General features: G+C 34.3%; 1 long non-coding RNA gene across 1 annotated transcript in view; it reads left to right on the forward strand.

Moving 5' to 3' along the window:
• The first annotated feature begins 263 nt into the window (after positions 1 to 263).
• Positions 264 to 22,197, forward strand: part of LOC127850792 (uncharacterized) — a 31,832-nt gene continuing 9,898 nt past the window's right edge. The window contains exons 1-2 of the long non-coding RNA XR_008035453.1: positions 264 to 431; positions 4,607 to 4,798. This is a non-coding gene — a long non-coding RNA (uncharacterized LOC127850792). The remainder of the gene's footprint in view (positions 432 to 4,606; positions 4,799 to 22,197) is intronic.

Here is a 22,197-nt window from a genome sequence, read left to right on the forward strand (position 1 = left end):
AAAATTGAACCAAAAGCATAAACGTTTGAACCATTTATTAAGAAACATTACTTTAAACTAAGATTGACCATGGCGATGTTTGACAACCTTGGCCATCCATTACATGAAAAATATCATGAGAACCATTTATACGAAGTAACTGGAATACAACACTGCTGTAGCGACTTTTTGACTTAACAGCATAATAATCAAATACAGACATAAACATCTGATTGTCGGGAATTATAAGCTCATACCCAATCAACACAGTCACGCTAACGGCTCTCGATTTAATCAACCTCTCTCGCGAATTCATACCCGTGTTGAAATATTGGTTTCCAATAAATGTTGGGTCTGAATTCTCAGTCGACCAGCGTCTGTTTTACCCGAACACATTTAAGGCTAACTTTGTTAATTGCTGCGACATCTAGCAAGGAATTACTTAAATGCAGGTAAATTGTTTCCATATATTTAAATTATTACTTTCCTTACTTTAGACAGCACAATTGTACAGCACAATGCTAAGTATATCGTTTTAAATTTACGTACAAATATGCCTCTGAAAAAGTAAACGTCATTATTTTATTTATATATTAACTAAAATTTAAAAAAAAAACCTGCAATTTCATAATATTCACATACGTTTATTTGCCGTGAATGACAATTGACAATAAAACGAAATTGAATAGTAAGCGTAAAGTGCTTGAACATAATTGGACAGATATTCCGGAATAAATATAACTAAATATTTGGTTTCGTCTGTGGTGGCTTCTGCACCTTTTGTTGAACATTAAACAAAACTTTATTTCATATGATATATACTGATTAAAGATACCTTACGTATAGAAACTTACGTTTGTAAAGAATTGATAGATGTCATTTAAATTGTGTGGTTGTTGTTGTCTGTTTTATTGTATTATCATGCACATAAACATAAATGGTAAAACTAGCATTTAAATGTGTGTATCAAAACATCATCAAACCATCTATACAACATGAATATTCATAATGACTGCATTTTCTTTTTGGAATAACTATCGTTTGATTTTGAAATAAAATCGCTAACGTATGCCCTTAAAGGTCCGGTCAACGCACTTCGCAATTATATTTCTTCATTTTCCTCTATTATTCCAAGATTATGATCATATAACAATAAATCGTATAAGAATTAAAAGAGGCAATATTAAACATTTAACAAGAGCTAAAGTCCAAACAGTACTTCAGTAAAGTGCAACCGCGCGTTTGAACGGTTAGAAATAATGTCGGATCAGTGTGGGGACTTCATATTACAAACGCGCGGTTGCACTTTACTGAAAAAATACTTATTTGTTTTAAAAGATCATGATACATATAGAAAACTCTCACGGATGAGCGGGCTCTCCACTTTATCCCATTAAAATGGTGAAATATTAAAAAAGACATCATTAAAAATGTTAACTGGGTCGCGCTTTATTCTCCCAAAACAAATCTTAGAAGGTCACATGGTATAGGCACCGTGAAATTGTAATAGATGCTTTTGAATGCCAAATATCAACAACTTTAGTTCTACAGAAAGAAACAAAAGGGATTTTGAATTTAATTCACTGATCTACTGTATCGTCTGCCTCCATTAAACATTTTGAATATGTTAAACAATAATAATGTTTCGCAAATAAAATGCAATTAGAGAGCTATAAATTGACAGTGACTTTTGGTAAAAATATTTCAAATCATCTTAGGAAGACGTGTTCAGAGATTTTCGTTTTCTTGATTTATTTTTATAAATATAGTAATAATAATAGCAAGAAACAAGTTTAATTTAACACATTTTCTTCAGTCGCATTCAAACCTGGGCCGTCTGGTAGTACAAGCTATTAAGCTTATGCTGCATAGCGTGTGCTTTGATATTTGTTAACCCTTTGCATGCTGGGAAATTTGTCGTCTGCTAAAATGTCGTCTGCTGAATTTATAAAATTAGCATTTTCTGCGACTTTTTTTTCAAAGAGTACTATCAGAATAGCAAACAGTTTGGATCCTGATGAGACGCCACGTTCTGTGGCGTCTCATCTGGATGCAAACTGTTTGCAAAGGCCTGCGCAATTCGGTTCCAGCACTGAAAGAGTTGAACTAAATTTATTAACGCATATATAGGCTTTCTCGCTAATAACGTACTTTCACAATAATTGATGAAAATTGTTGTCCACGCTTTCTTATTTTACCGACTTCGAATAATTTTCATCTATTAATAATCAAACATTTTTGGATTGTTTTCTTAGTCATTAGTGTTATAGTTCGTGTTTAAAATATGTATGCACTCTTTTTTAATATGATTAAAAAACACGTCATGTTGCTCATGGGTGTTTCATTGCATATCGATCTGCAAGTCAATACCTTTTTTACGTTTCACTGGTTATCCGATTGCTGTCCGTGACTTCCGCAATCTTTTTGTCTCTTCCCATGGGTAAAATGTATATGTCACGCGAACGTCTACCGAAATGTTTAATAAGATAATCAGCATAGCCGACTATGCTTAATGAAAATAGAGACAGAAAAAAAGCTGGCATGTGTTTTATTCAAAGGTTTAATTTCGCTTAAAACACATTGTCAGGAGGTATTTATTCAAACTTTGTGGAATATGAAACAGTGCCAATATTATTTTATGAATTCAATACATGTCACACGCCGAGATTTGTGTTTCAGCGCTTGCATTGTACACAACTTACTTGCAGCACACCATCTAGCAATATTTAAATGGCCGAAATGCACGACCAAACATCAAACATTATTAAACGAAAATTCAACATCAAGAGCAAATTACTATCGTCGTAATCATCGTTCGAAATTCAAATAATTATGATATTGTATTTCCTTTTAACATCATACGCGATTTTTAATGGGCTATCAATTGTCAACGTGATAAGTAATACAACACTTGTTTGCTTATGGACTGGGTGTTTGTTTAAACCGAACAACAGGCGGTGGGAGGAGGGGGATCGAATATGGCTACATTAAAGCCAGGCGAATGTGGTGGTTCTATAAAAGCACATTTAGTTACGTTTTTTAAAGGTCAACTGATACCTTGCAGTGATTGTTTTTGGATTAAACAAAACTCCATATTTTGGGCTAAAGCTTCCATTCAGTAACATATTTACACAACGAAACCTGTTATTGATTTGATAGATACTGCATAGTGCTGGCAATTGGTCAGTGTCCTTATTCCTTATAATTGCAAGTACCCAGATGATCCTAAAGAAATGTAACGAATTTAACGCATGTGAAACATGGCTACCGAACAGACGAGGCATGCACCTATTTTGTTCAGATATTTTACTAGATACCAATTTTTCCAGACATTTAACGGCTTGAATATCATGTTGTTTATGCACTAGATATCTTGATAGATGTTCACACTCTATTTCTGAAATTCAGTGAAACGTACCTTTTAACCTGTTCGAGCCATTTTAAAGAACGGTTTCTTAGAGGTAAAGTACAAAAGTTTACCCATTTATGCCTAGCGTCTAGAAAAAAGGCCTTGGCAAACGGCGTCTCATCAGGATCTGTGCTGTTTGCTTAAAGGAATTTCTGTAAGAAATATTCTAAATATAGAAATAAATATACTAGATATCCCTTATTTTCTAAATAACTTGAGAGAGCCCGCTAGGCATAAATGGGTTAAATTAACATCAGTTTTCGCATCAGAGTGTCATGTTAATGCTTTGTTATTTCAGTGTCTTTATTCTCTTCGCCCTTATCTGGCGGATATTTACCGAAATGAATATAAAAAGGCGATGGATTATTACGAACACAAAAATAGTAAAACCTAACAACGTTCAAATGTATGGGTTCTATATGAAACAATATAGTAAAAAAATGTTATATTGTGAATGGTATTAATTAAACGCAACAGCACCACTTTGTAACAGGTACACACGTGCGTAGAAATATCCGTACACATGTGGCCTCGGGTTGGTAAGTTTGTAGAAATATCCGTACACATGTGGCCTCGGGTTGGGAAGTTACTGAAGGAGTATGTCCCCACGAAAATGTTTTTTTCAATCACGGAGCTATATCTCATCTAGAGTCCGTGTTTTAATTCATGAATTTTAGCACGGCTTAGTCTGCTGTAATCTACAAAAAGACATATACACGATTTTATAATTCGACCATTATTTCATTATTTCAAGTTCAAATATATTAATTAATGTAATTAAAGAGACAGGAAGTTGACTTCCCATGATCGTTTAAGGAATTAAAAATTTCGAGAATGGATTAGAGCGTCAATTGTAATTAAGTTGTGATTCAGAATGAAACATAAATCTAGCAAAACGTTCCCTCTAATTGAAGAAGTTAAGCATTTTATTGAGTACGGTATATATGAGTTAATGGAAAGTCATCGGTAGGTTCAACGCATATCTGTAGTAATTATTTAATTTTTCAGTTATTTGTAAAGCAGTAACCAGCTGATTGTACCAATCTATTAATATCTCATCCTTAGTGTATTGTAACCTTTTTATATATGTTGCTCAACGTTGCTGCGTAATTTAAAGTTGGCACAATGCGCAGTGCAAACAATAATATTTTTTATTCTTCTTCTATGTGTACATAAAATGGAATATCACATTCGATAACGATATTGCTTTACTTTCAGAGATAGAAGGAATTCTACGATCACCTCTAAGAATCGCCCTTCATACGATAAAGATGAAGAAATTTCATGCTTCAAAGAAATACAATAGTGTTATTCCACTGGCGATGGATTGGCCTCATGTACCTACTGCCATGAGGTCACTAAATAAGTGGATAGTACTTTCCGTAATGTTGTGTATCCTTCACGTTGCAGGTAACCCATTTTTTATTATTCAATTTTAAGTTAATTTCACCAATCTATATACACTTATTTTAATGCTGTAGTGAGGTTATCGTCTATACTGCAATAATTGATAAGATTCAAATAGCGGCGTATTGAGGTTATTGTACGGACATAATAGTGTTGTATCTTAACGATATACGAGAATATCGTACTAGAGACGGCGTCTTGATTTCTTATTGATTTTCCATTAAACATCGATGAAGGCGACTTGAATTTCACATTTGAATGCATCGCCGCATGATTGTATAGCAACGACTGAAGTTGAATGATGAATCGTGTAAACCGGGTCGCGCCATGCTGTGAAAACTTCCGCACTCAGGGTTTATAATTTTAATGATCACACATTCCATGTCCATGACAGTATTGAGTTTTCAATTGATGAGTGATTTATATCATGCACTGCGATATTTATTTAATACAGCTAGAACTGCATTATTTAGTAATTATTTGACTTTAACCCATTTATGCTAAGTGGACTTTCCCATCCTTCGAAATTGGATCAATTTATTTCCAAAATTTGGGATTTCTAGTATACTTATTTCTATATTTAGAATATTTCTTACAGAAATTCCTTCAAGCAAACAGCGCAGACCCTGATGAGACGCCGTTTCATACGCATTGCCTTTTTTAGACGCAAGGCAAAATGGGCTAAGATACGTTTCAGAAGACATTTCCATAAATTATTATTCACAATAAACTCTCGCAAACAAACTACAACACACAAAAAAAAGAAATAACCAAAGTCAATTCATATTAAAACGTACAACACATAACGAAACATAGATGTAAATATTCTATGTGAATATTTTTAATAGAACAGTGCTTTTTTATGCGTTGCGATATTAAATACAAAGTGCGATTATTTAGCAATCTGTTTTGGCCCTATTCCACTACGAAAAAAAGCCCACGATTCGCTGCGATTTCTCACATTTATTGAATCGGGAAGACTCGTGACAGTCTGCGATTCAGTTACGACAGTGGTACGAGTGAGTTACGACGAATCGCGGGGTTCGGTTGAAGCTTTGCGAATAGGGTCGCGACTTCACTACGATGTGTAAGAATCTACTGCGACTGTACTACGAACGATGCAGATCGGTCACGACTAAGCTAGGACCTCACCGAACGCACCCATGAATTCGGCGCCAATACCTATTGATATTGATTCTAACACGGCACGCGACTTGTTTTCTATAGACAAAGAAGGAAATAAAGTGTGGGTTATTCTGCAATAAATCATGGGTGGAGCTTAATGTTTAGAAAATAAATCCAAATAAATAAAGAAAATATTGCAGTTAAATGCACGTGCTGAAATACCGCTCTTAAAAAATGTAAAAAATGTAGCACGTATATAAATGTAATGAAACAACAAATTGTATATTTGGTGATAAGTGGCATGACCACGCCTGCTAAGAATTTGATTGTTAAGAAACGTAATTAAGAAAAAATTTATAGCATGTCAGCTTTTCAGAAGAATTAACACATAACACGTCATTTAGTTTCTATGAGTGTTGTTCTCAATGAAAGTGACGTCATTTGCAAAATATTAATGAATGAAAATGACGTCATATGTTTGTACAATTCAATGAAGTCACTAAATAGTGAACTTTGTACTAAGAAGGGCGAAGTATTGAAAAACATAGTTCACGTCCAAAAGCTTGAAGCAAATCAATCAGAATCGTGTAAAAATAGAAATAATATTTTTCTATGATGGCTTGTTGTCGAATAACCCACACTAAGGAGTATAGATTCGTGTTATCAAATCACTCGTGCTCCGCATTCGTGATTTAATTCCTACGCATCTATACTACTTATTGTGGCTTATTCGACAACAAAAATGATGGAAAAATATTATTTCTTTATCATTCTTTACAAAATCGTAACTGTTTCGTAACTTAATCGCGAGAATCTTAGCGGGCTCGCAACTCAATCGGGGTGAACTCTTTAGAGTCTTGACAAAGTCGTAAATGATTCGTTGACAGATCACGTTATCACCGATTCCCCGATTAAGTCACAAATTACCTAAGATTCCATTACGACTCCCAAGAACGCACTACGACACTGTTACGAGTCAACTGCGATTAAATTCAGTCTTGGAGGTATTGGTGAAATTTTAAACACGTTAAAAAACTGGCCGCAATCTTTTGGGAGCTCACGACTCGCCGCGACTAGCCACGAATGCGTTAGGACCTTCGCCGATTGAGTTACGAATGTCCCAGACCTCAAAATATTGGAAATCGGGACAAATCGTGGGGAATAGGGTCGTAGTGGAATACCCCTAATACACAACCTTACTCCACAACGTGCATGTTGACACATAACTTACAATACAGTATACAATTCTAAGTTTGTGTGATCCCTATGAACAACTTGTGTAAACACGACACTTGCTTAATGATAGGATTTTTTGCAAGGCTTGATGCCCTCGTCGCACAGTTCTGTAAATGTTGACCTTAAGATATATGTATCGTTAGCTAAAGGCCTACAAATATAAATAGTGATACAAAAATACGATTACCATCATTATCGTTGTATATATTGTACTGCATTGTATAGGAAATAGGCTCAAAACAAGAAAGTATCAGGAGTTATATGTGTCCTAGATTTCATTATTGTTAACCCCTTCTTAAACTCAATAGATCTGTTTCGAAATTTGCCTTTTATTTATAATTCGGCTTATAAAATTAATGTGAACCTGTGTTTTTCATAAAAACAATATAAAAAACAGTAGACAATGCATATTATTACTTAAAGACATCAACAAATTAAAACATAATTTAATTGACCGCGTTTTATATACATGTAGACAATGGTTGCTAGACACATAATTGTTCGCTGTGCTTCGGTGTTGTCCTTAATGCATTTGCTGACAAAATATTATATACTATAGTTTTCAGGTACATCAATCAATCTGATAATTGATGGAATCGATGAAATGAGAATGTCTATTAAGGCAACTGACATTCAACTAAAACTATGCCGTTGAATATATCCATAAGAAAAATATTGACTTCAATAGCGTATGACGATATACATGTGTATAATTAGATTGCAATCCATCGGGAATGTTTATGTAAGCAAAGTCAATTATGACCATCGAGCCAGATAATTTTTACCCTTAAATTTTAATAACTTGACCTGGAACCGAGCCACATATTTGTTGCGCGCAAAACCCAGTCATATTTTGCTGAACATAAGTTCTAGGTTCTATTGAACTTCGTCAATACACGGAGAAGTAACATTCTGTAAAGGTATCAAGACAGGCATGACAGAGTGACAGAGGGTTATAATATTATATATATATGTTTTCGTGCGTAATATGTGTATAGAATATATTGCAGTTGATATCACACAATTTAAGTTTGATGTGAAAGACTGTAGAGGCAGCGATGTTCGATCTAATTGTAATTGATTATATTGTAAAATTCAAGCCAAATTCGTTTGAACAAAGTATTACCCGTAAAAATCGTGTATTTTGTTCGGTCTACAACCTAATAGGGCCAGACCTTTTATATCCTTTTTCATACTCAGAACATACGCCTCTCCTTGTATATAATGTGTGTTGTCCCAGATTAGAATGTGCAATCCGCACAGGCTTATCAGATACAACACTTTCCGATGTCCATGATTAACCCATTTATGCCTAGCGTCTAGAAAAAAAATGCCTTGGCAAACAGCGTAGACCCAGATGAGACGCCGCAAGATGCGGCGTCTCATCAGGGTCTGCGCTGTTTGCTTAAAGGAATTTCTGTAAGAAATATTCTAAATTTAGAAATAAATATACTAGACATCCCTAATTTTTTAAATAAATTGATCCAATTTAGAAGGATGGGAGAGTCCATTAAACATAAATGGGTTAATTTGTCCGGAATCTACATCCTAATCTGGTACGACACTTAACGCACATTAATCAAAGGGATTAATAATGTTGAAAGTTCTGTTGCTTTCTTTATATTTTGTGACATAACGAGGATTGCTTATATAAAGTATGAAATAAGAGCTCAGGTGGCCTTATTGTTTAGGCGTTTGACTTTTAATAAAAAAGTCCGTGTTAACAGATCATGTGCGTTTTATTCTTTATCCAATATCATTTTTTATACTGGATGTCTTTAATTCTGACGCTGGCATGCAACAATTTAAAGTATATAATTACAAACTTAAAAAGATGCCCAAATCTGTGATAAAGTCCCTTGAAGCACAGTTTGAGTGAGACTCACATCGAACAATGAAGACAAATAAAATGGGTCTTGTTCTGAGAAAACTGGGCATAATGCATGTGCGTAAAGTGTCGTCCCAGATTAGCCTGTGCAGTCCGCACAGGCTAATCAGGGACGACACTTTCCGCCTAAACTTGATTTTCGGCAAGGAGGGACTTCCTTGAAATTCAAATACCATAAAAGCGGAAAGTGTCGTCCCTGATTAGCCTGTGCGGACTGCACAGGCTAATCTGGGACGACACTTTACGCACATGCATTAAGCCCAATTTTCTCAGAACAAGACACAAATGGATTGAATAAAGGTCGCTGTGCAATAGATATAAGAAAGAACATATTGCATCGCCATATCGTAACGCATGTCTATTGATGCCTGCACATACTTGACGAGAAAGGTCAAGATCCATGTCCCGACGAGTCAGACTTTGCTAATGAAACACTGGCAAATTGTGGGTATTGTGGGTAGCAAAAAGCCAATGGCGACCGAAGCAATCAATAATTAATCAACGGCAAACAAAAGACGTGTGCGCTGACGATCTTGTTCATAAAGAAAACTAAAGCATGTCAATGTAGTTTTATTTATTTTTACAAATCCTCGCGATGCGCATTTAAAGTAAATTATAGCTTCCTTTCAAATTTGGTTTAACTGTGTATTGTTTGTAACCAGAACGAATTTTACAACCTTAAATAAATAAACGCCTTTTTACTGTCTTTGTGTAATCTATTGTTGCAATGAAAATGTTCTTGAAAGTGAAAAATAAGCATTGAAACTACATAAGAGGTTCTTGTGATCGCATAACCAATGCTAGACAACAGTCATATATATATAATATATATACCCCGAATATAAACATTTGTGAAGTAAAGGGGACAAAACTCATTTGATGTCTTCTTGTTGTTTATTCGTAAGGAATAACATTTGTTTTTATAGATCGCTGAAAAAGTAGATCCAAATATCATCTACCGGTAATTCTCGAAATTGTACTGCGGACGAACATAGAAAGCAGCAAACGGTGTTGAATTATACAGATCATTGAACGTGATAAGCATTCATAGCATGATGAACAACACGGACCGCGTTGTTGTTTGAGTGGAGCTAAATCAATAATCTTTTGTGCAACATAAATTGCTCCCGGATTCCAAAGTGAATGCCGTGTGCTGATAATCACGGCCATTAAAAGAGTGAATGGACAATTCATGTTTAGATTTGACCTATACTGGCATATATGATGGTGCCAGCGAATAATGCATGTTTACATGGTAACGCGGTCACATACCATTACCCTGGTGTCGTTTAATACATCTTGTTCTTTCAACGCAAGCCGGAGAGGTTCCATTCATGTGAACATAACTTTGAATAAAAGAAGAGTAAGAGGCACATGGCATTCAGATGGTCACGTCAATTAGTCACTTAATATCAGTAAATGCCCGTGAGCTAAAGTAGGATTTCTGTCATGCTGTTGCAGCTGAAGTTTGTCTTTATTTGAGTCGCGTTCTGAGAAAACTGGGCATAATGCATGTGCGTGAAGTGTCGTCCCAGATTAGCCTGTGTAGTCCGCACAGGCTAATCAGGGACGACACTTTCCGCCTAAATTGGATTTTTGCTAAGAACATACTTCATTTAAAAGAAAAATGTCATAAAAGCGGAAAGTGTCGTCCCTAATTAGCCTGTGCGCATTGCACAGGCTAATCTGGGACAACATTTTTCGCACAAGCATTATGCCCAGTTTTCTCAGAACACGACTCATTTAATCATCTACATGGTCTGCAACACTTGACATCATTGAGTGTGAATGATTTCTACATTTGGATGTTCGTTACATAAAGAAACACTCATACGGATTTACTTACATGAATGTGGCACAGCGATTAAGGAAATCTTTACTGAGTTGTTCACAATCTGCCGCTCGCTCAAACGTCATTCCATATAAATTTTTTTGTATTGTACAATACACTTGACGAGGGTCGTCAGTACGCTTACCAAGGGCCTCCTAAATAATATTATGCCGGAGCTAGTTAATACAATATTGTTTGAATTAACAAATCATGTAAGAATGTGCATACCTCTTTACATAAAACGGGTCATTTTTCTCGTAACCAATGTCCTATAACAGACGTACACGAAACGCGTTATTCCCCTTCTAACATGGTACCATGTCAGATTAACCATACACATATGGAAGAAATAACACTTGTCTTAGCAATTTGCTAAATTGTAGAAAGTAATATTTTGTGTAAGAAATGGTAAATAAATATGGCGTCTGTCATTTTTGATGTGACATATAGTTTACACTTTTATAATTATTAGCTGTTTATATAAAAGATTAACTTGAACCGTAAAATATCTACTTCTTAAAAGTACTCGGAGTTTAGAGAACATTAAACATATAGAGGATATTTGTTGGGTTCGATAGAATATCGATTTTATTTCACTCGTGATAATAAAAAATACACATTTTCACTCGTGGCGCAGGAGTGTACTTTTAAGAAGTAGATATTTTACGGTTCAAGTTAATCGTTTTATTTTATTTTTATTGTATTGCTTTGTTAACCATTAATTTACAATGTAAAAGAGTTTAATTGGATAATTGATTGATTGATTAATTGATGTCATTTCGTCGAAAAAATGACGTCATTTCACAGTAAAACAGTGAAAAATATTCATTTTTTTCTGTTATCTTTCACTGTTTAAAAACAGTGAAATACCAGTTTTATTTCACTGATATTTCTCTATAAACTACCGGAAAGCATAAAATAATTACTTTTATCATATGCCATACCCTGTAATATAACCATTACATATATTTTTTAATGCTTTCCGCCGGTTTATAGAGAAATAGCTGTGAAATAAAACTGGTATTTCATTGTTTTAAACAGTGAAAAATAACAGTATATAAATATTACATGGCTGACAGGGTAGGGTGACAGTAAATTTGTCAACTTGAGGAAATACTGTCAACCGAGGCGAAGCCAAGGTTGACAGTATTTTTCCGAAAGTAGACAAATTTACTGTCACCCTGTCAGATATGTAATATTTATTTTATTATACCGAATAAACTATTAAAACATGAACAATTTATATGAACCATGAACAATTTAAATATTCAATAATTGAATTTTGTTTCAGCAATGAACAACCATTAATATGTTGAGTGGTTCAGATTTACGGGCAGAGCAAAATGAACTTCGCTTTATTCGGCACCGACCTAGTAATAAATTTATCCCATCAATTTTCTTAGTTGTCAATTATTTCTTTAAAAATATAGATCTATTACAGAACCAGCTTTCCGTATTTTATTTTCATCACTTTATTACGCAATTTATGACGTACTTGTGTGACGTCATTTCGGTGACGAAACATTTTGGGACAAAATATAGACGTGGTGTGTTTTTTTTATTACAGTAAAATATTTGTTTAAAGCATCGAACGAATCCAAAACGTATTTCGGATTGTGTGTTTGTCATGCATAACACCTTAAGAACAGACACTGGAAGTGTATATCGTTGTAACTTTATTGTTATTAGCATTGGATTAAAGTTGCCTTTGAGGTAAGCGTGTCGTTTATACTAAATTGATTTTCTTTTTGACTCCTGTCAAAGCTTAAATAATGGCATTTATCTATTCTAGAGCACAGTTTCAGCTGAAATCGATATTTTAATTACCCAAATACAACGGACACGCAAAACTGCGTACTGCGCATGCGCGAATGGGACAGTATAATTTTCGAACATTCCGCACGTGATTGCTAAGGCAGCGGGATACAGTATTTTTTTGTCAGTAAATTTTTTCCCGCTGGTGGCACTTGATTGCTATGGCAGCGGGATACAGTATATTTTGGACAGTAAATTTATTCCCGCTGGGTCTGACAGTATTTCTATGTCACGATGGCCTATGGGAGTTTAGCATTGCAAATAAAAGTGAGGTATAATAATGACAAATAGATACTTTTCACTGTTTTACTTTGAAATGACGTCATTTTTATACGAAATGACGTCATAAATCAAGCGAAATTATCCAGTTTAACTCGTTTACAATGTAAATTAACGGTAAAAAAAGCATGAAATAAAAAGAAAATTTGTTGGATTCGATGGAATATCGATTTTAATACACTCGTGATCATTAAAAAAACAAATTTTCACTCGTGGCTGCGCCACTCGTGCAAATATTATTTTATATGATCATGTTCGTGAAATAAAATTAGTATTCCATCGAATCCAACAAATATCCTCTGTATCGTACATATGTGTAATATACTTTCAAGCGTTTCTATTGGCTTATTTTCGTTCGATTAACCAATCGCATTTTGTTATTTTGCTGAAATGATGTTGCAACGTCAAATGACGTCACGAAATGTAAACAACATTCAAGATTTATCATTATGTTTACGTACATATTTATTTAATTTGCTCATTTAAAAGCATGCGGTACAAAGATCTGACACTCGTCTTTTCATACCATATTTTATTAAACTCGTCCAGGAAATTCGTGAGTAAGCTCGCCAAATGTTCACTTACAAACAAAATTCCTGAACTCTTTTAATAAAATATGGTGTGATATGACAACTCGTGCCAGATCCTATACAAATGCAACACAAACATCACATGTAAAACAGTAAAGAAGGAATAACTGTTTTTGCAATGTACTTGACTATGCAATACTGGAACAATTTTGTCTAACAATCCAAGCATCTCTGAACTAGATGTTTTCTGTTGTTTTGCAAGCGTAAATGCGTGTGTTCGACTGCACTTTCCGCTTTTATGGTATTTTTTTAGTTTCAAGGAAATCCCTCCTTACCGAAAATCAAGTTTAGGCGGAAAGTGTCGTTCCTGATTAGCCTTTATAACATGACCTTCGCTCCAGGAGTGAAATAATGTTATGCTCATTTTTGTTTATTACACGGCTGTTATTACACTAGTTATATAACTGTGAAATGACGTCATTTTTGTGACGAAATAACGTCATTATTCCAGTGAATTTCTTCAGTTAAACTCTTTTACAATGTGAATACACGGTGAAAAGAGCATAAAATAAAGAGAACATGTGTTGGTCATATTATAAATAGAATATAATATTCGTGGTCATTTTATATTGAATTTATTAAACTTGTCATCTAAATAAAGATTAAAAACTCGCCAAGCCTCGTTTTTATCTTCATTTAGATGACTCGTTTAATAAGTTCAATATAAAGCGACTACTCATGCAAGATCCTTTATGTGCGAACTGCACAGGCTCATCTGGCATGACATTTTACGCACATGCATTAAGCCCAATTTTCTCAGAACGCGGCTCAAATATTAATCCAATATTACAACGCTTATCTGTAAGGGATTATCGGCGTTTTACAATTTACGACATATTTTCCTAGAGACGATTGATTTGTAATCGCAAAAAATATTAATTATACATAACTCGTGTCTACAAGTTTCTAGTGTAATACATAGAATGATCGTGCGATTCAACGCGTCTCTTTCATCCATGTCTCCTGGGATATATAATATGCGTTTATCATAGACTTAATGTCCACAGCCATGTCGAATCATCGAAAAGCTTGAAATCCAGTCTTGTAAAGGTTGAAGATTAGTTATTCACTGTGTCGTGCAACTTTTATTTCATTGCACCGGTTTACGCATTACATTACAAAAGCCTCACATACAACGGTACAAAACGTAGTTGCAAGTGAAATGATGTTAAGAAAATTATTTAATTATTATTTATGACCATAGTTATTAGATTTCTTGTTTGGGAAAATAGAGAAACGTTAGTAAAACAGCGGTCCGAAATATAAAATAATGGTTTTATATCGATGCGTCTTTTAACAGTGGCCCTGCAAAGAACACATTTATACATTTCGAACAGAGTGCATGACTGTTGCATTTAATGTTATTACAAATCTGATACCGCATACATTTTCATAATTCCTAAAAATGTATTGGGTGATACTATATATATCTATTATGCACACGTATATCTCAAGTGCCTTTGATAAAATGCGAGCTTAACCCTTTCAGTGCGGGAACCGAATTTTGAAGGCCTTTGCAAACAGTTTGGATCCAGATGAGACGCCACAGAACGTGGCGCCTCATCAGGATCAAAACTGTTTGCTATTCTGATAGTATTCTTTGAAAAAAAATCGAAGAAAATGCTAATTTAAGAAATTTAGCAGACGACATTTTAGCAGACGACAAATTTCCCAGCATGCAAAGGGTTAACACAATTACTGCTAGAAAACGAGTATTAAACACAAACCTTTACCCAAAGGGCTATTGTACGGTGGCATAGAGGTGACATTCACTCTTCTTTTTTTTTAATTGCACTCCTCTTTTTTCTATCTCGTGGTCACGACTTAGTAACTCGTGGCCACGAGTTAGCTATGTCATGGCCACGAGATAGAAAAAAAGAGGAGTGCAAAACTAAAGAAAAGAGGAGTGCAATTAAAAAAAGAGCGGTGCAGTAAATAAAGGAAGGGTGCATTAAAGGCTCTATAAAGGTGACAAATCCAATTATTATGCATATCAGCTGGTCTGATTTTTACCGGATTTCAGTTACTCTTGCATGAAAACTGCTAATAAAACAGCTTAGGTACAACGTTGTCAAGAATTATGGAAGATAAACTCGTTTCATAATTGGAAGAAATGTTTACATTTTTGCAACTAACGTGATGTGTAGCCTCAGAGCGGTGACATATGCTAAAAATAGCCGAAAGAAAATTCAATTTTGATTCTATTTTTAACAACTTTTAACCAGCAGAAAGTAACTTATTAGATCACTACAAACGTTTTAACCATTTAGAAGAGACCTACTTTGTGGGTGATACCGGAAAACGTTAAAAATCATCGTTATATTTTTGGTGACATGAGTCACTTTCACTTTCTGTTTTCCGAGTAAACAGCGATGTAAATAAACTGGTTGTTTGTAAACACAATTGACTTGGAGGATACATTATTTTGAGCTCAAAACAAGTTGTTTTGCTTATTTTTTATTTTTATGTCCAATAGCATATATATATTGTTTTTGATAACCTTTACAAAAAAAATATTTAAAAATCGGTAAATAATTACGGATCTTCATCTTTATTGAGCCTTTAAACAAATGAGAAGAGAATTTCGAGATCTCGATCATGCGGCGTCTCATCTGGGTCTACGCTGTTTGCCAAGGCATATTTTTTAGACGCTAGGCATAAATGGGTTAAGCATTAGCTTTAAATTATGTGTACTATGTGTAAGTTTTTCTTTCTCGTATGACAAAGATAGAAAAAAGTTTCACCTTCTATGCTTATTGCTTAGTCTTTGTACATCACTGTCTATAATTATATAGAGAGCTTATGACTTAATATGTGTTGCATATGTATTTATTTGTATGTCAATGTGTATAATTATATAGATAACGTATGACTTAGGATGTGTTGCATATGTATTTATATATTTGTCTGTCAAACAAAAAGACTTAGATAACACGTATCATCATCCTGTTGACAGACTCCATGCGAGACTAACAGTAAATAACTGAAAATAATAGCTGTCATTCAACTACATCTTTATTTGTTACTGTAAAATAAAAAATGTTGTACAAAATTATGGTAAATAAATGATTACATCTGTACAATTGATCATTGGCATCGATTTCAAACGTATTCAATGATTTGTTCTTCACCTTAAGATATCGGCACAATCCGCAAGAAAAAAGCAGTCTTATGTGCGCTTAAGATTTTTCAAAAAATGTATTTAAATAACTTGAGATAATTGCAACAATAACATTCTTAACGGTGTGTTTACATTCTGCCCAGCCCGCGTGTAAATCTCTGTGAACCCCGTTGGTACTCTACCCGGGGTACTCAATTTCAATAAATAAAAATGACCTCAATACAAGACATTTCGCGAGTTCTTGAATAACATATTAATCAAATATTACAATGCTTAGCTGTAAGTGGCAATCAACGCCTTTATCTTTATAACTTATTTTCCTGGACTCGACTTGTTTTTGTCTTCGCAAACATTATTAATTATACATAAGTCGTGTCTACAGGCTTGAGATGTAACAGTTAGATTAACACTGGGAGTCTGAATCAATGCGTCTCTTTCATCCGCGTCTCCTGGGAACATATTGGCCTTAAACTGAGAAAACTGGGCATAATGCTTGTGCGTAAAGCGTCGTCCCAGATTAGCCTGTGCAGTCCACACAGGCTAATCAGGGACGACACTTTCCACTTTTATGACATTTTTCGTTTAAATGAAGTATCTTCTTAGCAAAAATCCAATTTAGGCGGAAAGTGTCGTCCCTGATTAGCCTGTGCGGACTGCACAGGCTCCGCACAGGCTAATCTGGAACGACACTTTACGCACATGCATTATGCCCAGTTTTAACAGAACACGACTCATATTATTTGTTTAGCATTAACTTAGATTCCACAGCAATGCCGAGTAATCACATACATTGGCATCCTGTCCTGAAATGGACGAATATAAGTTTTAACAGTTTCATGTTATTATGTTATCTAATTGCACGCAATTTTCGCAATGCATTTCAAAAGTTCACATCCAGCGATGATAAGATATTTTGAAAGTAATGTATATCATTAGTGAATAATATTTCAGTGTTGCAAAATAGACAGCATGAGAAAATCAGATAATATGCAATATATAATACATGGTTTCATATTTCTACATATGATGTTCAATAAACTGAAGACATTTTCATTTTGCACGGGGAGTTTGTCAATAACAAGTTTAATACTTATCAACAAGAGTGTAAGACTTTTGAATTTAATGGTAATAATACTGTGATGCCGCATACGTTTTCATAATTTCTAGTATATGTGTTTGTGTTACTAAATATAATAAGCACATGTTCTTCAGAATGGTATTTGATACATTGGACAATTTATCCAGTGTATAACGAGTTTACAGACTTCAAGTTAAAGCAAAAGGGCTATTTACGAGAAAATAATAAAGGAATTAATCACTTGATCATTCGATGTGTATTTTAAACGTAATTTTGCGAATATAAAGTTCGTCAATAGTATGTTCGCATATTTCACCAGCAACACACATACACGTTAAGGTAAATGAAATACTAATATCCATCTTAGCAATAATTGTAATATGCATTTTAAAGATTTAAATTATTGTTTACAGTTGTATTGGCAAAGTTTCAAATATAACATATATCAACAGGGTCCTCCGTAAATTAGTAACATCAACGAGTCGTATTCAATTATATCATAAGAGCGGCGAATTATTATATGATTTTAATGTTTTGACCAAAATCACCGTATTTGTATTATGAAAAAGATGCACTCTATAATCATATACAGAAACACCACATTTAACTCAATACATATGCTTTTGCGGGAACAAAAACACAATATGCTCTTACTACTTAACAGTTCATGCTATATATATATATATATATATATATATATATATATATATATATATATATATATATATATATATATATATATATATATATATATTATTACTAAAACTACGCTCGCCATATTTGCAAGAACGATGGGATACATTGAACTTGATTTTTAATTGTATCAATTTATGTCAAAAACTATCCGTTGACTAATCTTTCTTTCCTATGCTGTCTCTGCTCTGTTGTCATGTTAAGTAACACCATGCATCTGTTGAGGCCACATACTCGATGTGTGCAATCATTTGCAATGCCATTGTAAATTCTGTAACATAATATTTGCATTGTTCTTCACAGGAAGAAACGTAGCTTGACAATAATGCTATGCAATAACCACGCGAACAGTTCATATAACTGACAGGACTTCATTTACAGTGCTGGATCATGGTTAAGAGAATTGAAGTTTATAGAAGGAACAAAACTTGATTAAATATTTGAATTCATGTTAAAAGAAGAATGTGATATGCTTGTGCTATCCTATTGCAAACGTTTAATTCCGGAGTTTAACGATTTTTCTGTACGAGGGACAACATAAAACGTCTCCGGAAATATGTATGGAGAAAATAGTATGAACTCCAAACAAAGCTGGCAGTTTATTTCCTTTAAATATATTTTCCATTTTTAAAACCCGTCAATATTAGCATTTAGGACTGATTTAACACTATGTAGAATATGACAGTGGTTAAATTACCGTTTAAAACGAGATTTATTGACAAGTTTGAAGAATCAGCATGAACAGGCTTGCATATCTAATTTCATTAACAAAACACTTTTTATAGATTTCAGAACACAATATATATTTTATAATGATAAACTAATGAAACCAAAATGGGATTAAAACACTATTTAAAAGAAACAAAACTCATGGCAGCATAAACGCTCTACGCTTTAGCATTTGATAAAGCGACTACTATATACCTAATGCACGCACATTCTTTCATATAGACAATGCCAGAATCGATAAATTGACCGCCGCCATATTGGCTATTAAGTGACCCGCTGCCATTACGGCACTGAAGAATCCGGTAAACTACAGCGTTCAACGATATCACAATAAACAAAGATTGGACACATAACAGAATTATAGTTCACATCTTTACAAAAAAAGTTAGATTTCTAACACATGTGTCTCTACAACAATATTCAGTGACATCATGTAATGTTTAAGGCCGAAACAGCTGGGGGTTCAGTTATGTCTTTGCTTAAAACACAATTATGTTTTTTTTTAATGTAATAATTTGACTATAATTCTAAAGGTTATATCAGCATCTGATGTCTGAAGTAAACTTTGTGATTTTTAGCGTTAATCGTTTCGGGGATATCATTAAGCGAAACTTTGTCCGATGTACACAATTTTATTGAAAATCAGATGTTTGCATTTGCTCCATTCGTTTTGTATAAAAGCTTCGAATTCCTGAAAATTTATAGCATTCAAGACCGATGCACACTTTTTGATTGAATAGGACATATCTTTGTTTTTCTTACTATTTATTTCGTTATGAATATTTCTTATTTAAGTCTCTCTTAAGTCTCATTTTTAAAGGTAATGCAACAATCTATATCCGGAATTATGTTTGTGATTTTTACTTAAATTGGTCCGGAGCTATTTATAAGCGAACTTAGTAAGAAATCAAGTAGAGGCAAACTTTTTTTTGTTAATCAAAGTACTGACAGTACTGGTGTGACGATGCTTTTGAGAGGATGGATATAAAAGCATCACGTTAAGTTTATCTACATCACCACAATCACCACAATTGTGTATGTTGGTACGAAAAAACAATTTGCTACAAAAATTTTGCGAAAAAAATTTGGGCATGAAAACAAATATATTTGGGAACAAAAAAATTGGGACCGAAAAAAATTTGGGTACGAACAAAAAATTGGGGATGAAAAAAAAGTTGGGTACGAAAAAAAAGTGGGTACGAAATATTTTAGATACGGAAAAAAAATTGGGGGAACGGGAAAGTAGTACCTATGGGGAACTTGACCCACACTCGCACATTTTCGGCCCTTTCCGTCAAACATCAGATAAGTTCCTCGAAGGCAATAGTATGAATACACATTTCGGAAGCGGTAATGCGGTCCTACCTACGGACGTCAAAATGTAAGCGAAATATGTACACAAATCTGTCAGGAATGATTGAATTAACGAAGAAAATCGTGTATTGATGTAAGTTTTTTAATAAATGTGCAGAAAATATATTAAACAAGAGCTGTGTTTGTGAAACACAATGCCCCCTGCTGCGCAGCTTTTAAGCCATATATTTTACCTTTCACCTTGAAGGATGACCTTGACCTTTCACCACTCAAAATGTGCAGCTCCATGACATACACTTGCATGCCGAATATGGAGTTGCTATCTTCAATATTGCAAAATTTGACCTTTGACCTTGACCTTGAAGGATGACCTTGACCTTTTACCAATCAATATGTGCAGCTCTATGAGATACGCATGCACGCCAATATTGAAAAAGTTATGGCCAATGTTAAAGTTTTCGGACAGACAGACGCTTTATATTTGACATTTGACCTTGAAGGATGACCTTCACCTTCACCTTTCACAACTGAAAATGTGCAGCTCCATGAGATGCACATGTATGCCAAATATCAAGTTGCTATGTTCAATATTAAAAAAGTTATGGCCATTAAAGTTTTCGGACGGACGGACAGACTGACACACTGACTGACTGACTGACTGACTGACTGACAGTTCAACTGATATAGGCCACCCTACCGGGGGCATAAAAAGCAATGGCGATATTTTTCTCAGCCACATAATTGTTAATAGTTTGATATCACAAAATGAAAGTGAAAGTAGAACTGTCAAAAATGACAACCTGTCAACGTGTTGTTTTTGCTGGCACGAGAGGGCGATTACACTCAATGTGTTCACATTTTGACCATAGGCTTTGTCAATGACCTTTATAGTATGGGTAGCTTTGATATTATTTATTGCTATCATGTAACTGCATGATTGTGTATATGTTTACAAAACACAAAGCATAAATAATGATATTAATATACTGATTGAGCTTATAATAATCTGAGAGCTATAGCCAGGTCAATTAAGGACTTAAAATACAATTTTGTGTCCTGATTTCATGAAGAAATGACCATGCATGTCCTAGATTTCAAATTCAAGGCCCTGGTGTGACACATTGGTAGCATTTCCGTTAAACTGTTACCAGGCTTATGAAATTAGTTTTTTATTGAACTAACTAAGAAAACCTAAATCAGGCACTGATTTTTCTTGTTTTAATACAGTCATAGATCAGTTGTGGCCTCTAAGTAATGACCAATTTTTGCTTACTTGTCACACCCTTAAAACTTTCCACACGTCTATAATAGCAAATCTGGATTTAGGTGATCTTCAATGGTACATTTAAACGTTAGCTCTGTTACAAGAGTATGGTAAAGTCCAGTCACATATTTAAATCTAGGCCATGTCAAAACCAAAGTGTCAAAGACAAATGAAAGATGCGTTCATTAATTATTGTCCAGTTGTTTACTACTGCTGTAAGTTTTTATATAATATGACTGATGAACATCATGTGAGAGAAAATTCACATTATCATTGTATATCAGGTTTAGCAGCCTTTTAGATAACAAAGTATGCTAGTTTTCAATGTAGCTTCTGGGGATCAAACCCGTAGGGCTTTTAGGAAGATTCTGAAATTTTCGATCCCTCGAGAGCAACCAAACCAAAAATTAAGTCAAATATTGCCGACTCGGTTTTTTGA

Source organism: Dreissena polymorpha, chromosome 11, assembly GCF_020536995.1.
Source record: "Dreissena polymorpha isolate Duluth1 chromosome 11, UMN_Dpol_1.0, whole genome shotgun sequence".
NCBI lineage: Eukaryota > Metazoa > Mollusca > Bivalvia > Myida > Dreissenidae > Dreissena > Dreissena polymorpha.